Source organism: Phasianus colchicus, chromosome 4 (genome assembly GCF_987193195.1).
Source record: "Phasianus colchicus chromosome 4, bPhaCol1.hap1.1, whole genome shotgun sequence".
In the NCBI taxonomy this organism is placed as follows: domain Eukaryota; kingdom Metazoa; phylum Chordata; class Aves; order Galliformes; family Phasianidae; genus Phasianus; species Phasianus colchicus.
The window spans coordinates 10,103,257-10,109,287 of record NC_143439.1 but is presented as its reverse complement, the minus strand read 5'-3'; the positions used below and the strand labels follow the sequence as shown (position 1 = coordinate 10,109,287).

At 35.7% G+C, this 6,031-nt stretch overlaps 1 long non-coding RNA gene across 1 annotated transcript in view; it reads right to left on the bottom strand.

Moving 5' to 3' along the window:
* Positions 1–641: 641 nt before the first annotated feature.
* Positions 642–6,031, bottom strand: part of LOC149918043 (uncharacterized) — an 81,651-nt gene continuing 76,261 nt past the window's right edge. Inside the window, exon 3 of the long non-coding RNA XR_016465801.1 lies at positions 642–672. This is a non-coding gene — a long non-coding RNA (uncharacterized LOC149918043). The remainder of the gene's footprint in view (positions 673–6,031) is intronic.

Here is a 6,031-nt window from a genome sequence, read left to right as displayed (position 1 = left end):
GAAGTAGGTTGCTGGCACACAGTAACCAAATGAAATTACCCTGTCTGACTTCATGAGTAACACTGGCCAACGATTCTCCAGAGTTTATCATAAAGCATATATTCTAGAAACAGAATATTAGGATACAAGTAAGAATCAGAAGTAAACTATAAAAATGACCAGTGACAATCTATCACAAATGTTCTGTTTGTGCAATGTTCCAAAGGTTAAAACTTCTCTACTCAAAATAAACCTTTGTTGAAGTCAAGATTTTTCTAGCTATCAGTTGTAGTGACTTCTAACTTCTGCTAAAATTAAGAGCTCTTCATTAGAAGATTTCAGCTCTATTCAAATGGATACTTATATGGATGAAAAGGCAAGAATAGAATTTCAGTTTTCTGTCTGATTGGCAATAAGCCACTGTCACTGTAGTCCCTCAGGACATCCTCCCACAGCTATAGCTAAGTATAGCTTTACATTCACTTTTGAAAACAACACATCATACAAAATACTTTTTTTGTAAAACAAACAACACATGGAAAGCACAACACATCTTGGCAACAAATGCCTATGGATTGCTTTGAAGGCAGAAGGTAAAATTTTTTAAAAAGGCATCTTACCTCAACTTCTTTGTGACCCTTTATCTTCATCAATTTATATTCCTTGAATTATTGCTATACTGCAAACATTTACCTAAACAGAGATTGATTTGCAGATTAACTGCTTGCTATTAACTATATAAACTACAAAAATCTGCCTTTTACTTAAACAAGAAAAAGATTTTACATTTTTCAGTTGTGCTATACAATCTCTCCTCCCCACCCCAGAAAAAAAAGAAAAGTTTATAGTAAATCTCTGGCCTGTAGAGGCTAGTGTATGACCTGATAGTAAGCAACTTCATTGCAACTTTTACCCCAGCTTCTTTCTTTAGGTGTGGCTAGAGGAAGAACATTACCTCTCATCAGTTCCACCTGATGCAAGTTCCCTAGGTCCTAGATCTAGATCCCTAGATCCATCAATGCTAGAAACATGAAGAATAACACTGAATAATCTGTTCTTTGTAGCATAGTTTAAGAAGCAAAATTTCTGCATCTAAGTGAATAACTCAAGTTCACATTTTATATTAACATTGAATCTATTTATTTAATAAATACATATTGCCATAACTTTGTTGCTAATGGATATTCATATGGAAATTGGCTTGAAACTTTTCTGAAAACAGAATTTTTACAGATTTCCTGAAGGCTGTAAAGAGGAGGCTATCCTGCATCATAGTGGAGAAGAGGGTAAATTTACACTTCAACAGCCACCTTTCTTAATTTTTCTGATGTGATCTTCAGCTTCAGAAAGTACAGAGGAAACAACAAGCATCCAGGAATTGCAGTTTACCTCAAGAAATCCAATGCACATACTCATACAACTTACTATGTACTTTTCATGTTTACTTTTTTTTTTTTTTTATATAGGCATAGACTATCCACTGATTACAAAATGAGAAAGAGTTTAAAATAATAAAAGTAGAATCTATGTCTGTTTGGTGTTCTGCCAGTACTTACTCTACATACTTTACATGACACAGGCTACTTAAATATACATTTTTAATGTACACATTCACCTTACTTAAATCACATTAGAACTGAACATAAGTTGCATTCCACAGAGAGACAGATTAATAAAGGTGAAAAGAAGATCGTGTTTCTCCAGTTAGCTTCTTGTCAACTCTGTAGGTCTAGATGATATCAAGACACTTTAGAGAGAAACAAGCACTCCAGCTAAATAATCAGCAAGATATTTATTTTATCAAAATCTGCACTCACAAAGTGATTTAAAACTTCACCACACAGAACAAATACCTAGGTCCTTATGGGTTTGTTTTTCTTTGTTTTCATTTTCTAGGAGTAATAAAGACCTTAGGGCAGGGCATTTCCTTTGGATTAATGACCGGCTGGGGTTAATGGCCAGGAGCTGTTCTTTGGGCCATCAACTTCTCTCAGGCGGTCAATTAATCCCCAGGAAATGCTCTGTGCCTCAATCATTATTGCTTAATTTCAGTGCAAACAAACTACTGTGGCAGATAGCATGCTGTATGCGATCCCTTAAGCACAAGGAACAGAGATCTAGTTAATTTAATCAATTGTTTACACTACGGTCTATTTTCTGTAGCAAGAGGAAATCACAGATTTTTTGACTCTTATATGAAATCTGTTGGTTGGTCTCATTATAATTTAATAGACTGAACCATTTCTGCGTGAGTTATTTGTTTTGTCACTTATGTTGTCACTGTTATTAATGATAAGCTGGATGGCTATAGCTCACTTTATTTCCTGGCGCAATTTAAATGAATGCCCTAAACATCATTTACAAAATCCATTTACCAGTGACATTGTTACTTCATCTTACATCTGAGCTTATTAAATTTTACAAGATACCTCATTTGACACATCCTGACATTTACTGGACAGTTTCAGGAGTGCCACAGAGTTATTAAATTATCAACAGTAAAATACAACATGGACTTTTTCCAGGCCTGTGCTACACAAATATTTACGAGAGCACTGAATTTTGTTATTTCTCTAGTCTACTTGATAATCCCCTGATTAGACGTCCCAGTGCTTGGTGGAGCCAAAGAGAAACTGTAAATAGTCAAAGGCAATGCAACCTATTTGTTTTTAATGGCTAACTTTACAATAGTTTGACTTAAGAAAACTATTTCATCAAACTGGCCAACCTCACTGATTTCTCAGCTTTGGGATTGTCACAAAAGGATTCAAAAAAACTATTAGTTGTAATTGAAAACTACTTTTACTACAGCTTTAAATACTGAAAAACCTCAGCAGAGTAGATGCTACTAATTGTGGTGCTTATCCTCTGTCTTTTGTATGAAAAAGAAAGTTAAAACTCAAATGTAGGCAATAGGTGGGTGCCTATGGTCAAAGGCATTTATTCTTTTCTAAACCTTTACTCTTAATTCAGATACTAGTTCAAAGACAATACCATCCTGAAATGCATACTCTGGAGTTTAAATTACTGTTTTCATGCACCTGGTGTATTCTTTACAGTTAGATGTATTCACCATGAAATTCCACCATGGTATGCAAAGCGTCCGGAACATCTGTCCTAAATATTTGCAGCCTTACACTGTTGTGCTAGGCACCTTGATGACTACTTCTCTGAATCCAAGAGAGAGATTAGGCTGTAAAGACAATGACAGAAAAAGAAGTTGGGTAATAAAAATTCATCATCTTTACTGGATAGAACTCAAAGTATAAAACCTACGCAGATATCTAGGTTGCATTTCCAAACAAGTTTATCCACCTCACATAAGATACATGATTTCCTAAAGAGAAGATGCAGAAAGCTTTTTTATTATACTCTACTACTGCTACTTGTCTGGAAGGCACTCTAATGGTGTGCAGGTTCCCTGTGAAGAGCATAGGATGAAATGCTAACAAACCTGAACTGAAGGCAGTGGAGCAAGGTGGTCTACTGCATAATTTGTTTTGAAACATCCTCACATTTTTTCCCCAAAATACAGGGTATGTCTGAAGTTGGTTTTTATATGGTTCTGCAGTTTACAAGGATGTTTCAACTTATTCTTTTCTTACATATGGGAAAAAGTTATCTCCAGAAAGGATTCCCCTATTTGTCCAGACTACAACAGAGTTATTGGAACACACACATTTCTATATAAAAAAATAGTTTGATAATACATTACATGGAAGAAAGTAGCTAAGTTTAAAAGTTATGGCAGCACTCAAAGCAAAGAGCTTTGCAGGAGCATAAGAAGTACACAACAGGCTTTTTTTAAAAAAAGCACCAAATATATTTCAAATATGACATTTTAATCTAAAAAATATGAAGAACTGGCTGAATGAAGTCACCCAGGTCATACTAAGCATACAGATGTCAGGTATTGGAAAACACTATTGTACTTTGATTCTCTGAACAAGAATTTCCAGCCTTTTCCTGCATGGTTTTGCTTTCAAGTATAAGCAGACCACATTCATTAAAACCAGATGCTTCTGTCTCTTTGCTCCATTTCACTTATCAATATCATGTTTGAACGATTCAAAATATTTTAATAACAATTTGACTGTGTTAGCGATCAGATCAGGTGAGGCTGGGCTCAGATGCCAAATTCCACAGGTATTCTTGCAAAGAGAAAAGAAAAATCCAGATAATTCAAACTGTACTCTCCTCATCTCTTTAAAAGTTTTTAAATTACTTGTGCATTCCGGAGCAAAAAGCAAACAAATAAAAACATCATCAAGCCCAAACAAAAGCTAACACCCAAGGTAATAAGAAAAAAATGCCATCTGACAACACACCCTGGGGACTTTTTGTCAGCTGGAGGGAGTACTAGCCATGATTTTACCCTGTTTTCTTCTGCTGTGGGAGGCCTGGAGAAAACTACAGAATACATTGACTTTGTTTCTGTTTCACTAGTGCATGCTGTTCTAAGGGGGTCTATTTTCTGCTTCCTGCATGTTATTCCAATGGCTGAAATGGAGGTGGTCCAGAAAATCGCATGTTCAACATCTGGATGCTCGGTTTGCAGCCCAAGTGAATTCTCATATTCTGATATCTACTAGGTTCCAGGGTTTATGCCAAAGTTCAGAAATCACTGCCCCAATTTAGGTTATTATCATTACGGAAGCTTTAATGCATTAGTGTTCTACATTTCCTTTGTTTAGGCAGATACACACAGTATGGCACTCGGCATTAATCCCACGTGCTGCATTTTGATCTTTCCATTTCTCAGATTTCTTATGATTTACCAGGTAACAGCTGCAATATTATTCTCAAACATTCCATTGCTGGCAGTTGCTAGATATGACTCTGTAGCCTGTTTAGATCTCATTACTTTCCTATTTACTGGTTTTTCCTCTTCCTGTTGCTGCTTTTCTAAAGAGCAAGTTTTCTCCCTTCTAAGTATGTCACAGATGCCTGTATTGAGAATCACTCCTTCATTTCTTTTATATTAGTGTTTCTTCCTCATTAAAAACTTAAGCTGCATGTGCAAGAAGCTGCTGACCTCCAGCAGCACCACAAATCACTGCATTTTTTCTGCTTCATGGTGAACACTTGCTTCCATAACAGAACAGCTCTACAGGAGAGCCAGTGTTGGTGGAAGTGATAACAGCTGAGTCCTGACAGTAGTGGATTAAACACTAGAAATACCTGTTTTACTCAGGCTAAAACTCTGTTTCGGAACTGTAATAAAAACAGAGCAAGGATGGGGCTGAAGATACATTTTTGTGAGGAAACATGAAGTTTGTCCTACAAGTTCTAATTCTTCAAATGGCATGTCTACTTCACCTCTCCTCTTCCCACCCTCCTCAAAATTATATATAATGGATCTTTAACTGAGCTTATGAGTAGATGGATATTCTCACAAGAAGTTATATCTGGTGTTCTTTTTATTTATTGTCTATTTATTTGTTTTTGTCTATTTTTAAAGCAATGCCATTCAACTGAGGCAAGGATAAAGAAGCAGCAGCAAGAGTAGATTTTGTGATCCTATGAGACAAATTTCCTAAAAATTTTACAAGGTTACAATACTTCAAAAATACCTCTCTTAGATACATCCAAAGATATTCTATATTCATTTGCTTTAGATCTCCAGGTATTTAAATATGCATATATCAAACTGAATAGGAATGCAATGCTCTTGAAAAAGTAATACTTAAATAAGTTAAAGGAAACAAGTCTGTTTCAGTCTTCTTCAGGTCTCATTTTTGACAAATCACCTTGAAATCATCAGATGTCCCCATATCCTCCAGAAAGTACTGAAAAATATTACACTGATAGAGCTATACTGACAGGTTCCAAAATTTGGCAGATAAGCACTGTTAATTCACAGACTTTTGTCTCATGAGTCACACAAATTTTTGTCAGTAATACAGTCCTAATCCCTCTGCATTCCTATCTACCAAATCACAGTTAAATACTGTTAAAAACAGAAGATTGTACCCACAGAGACACAAACTGGAGGGCCCCACTGCAATCAAGAATCAGAAGAAACACATCTGATGCAGTTGCAAACAAGTAT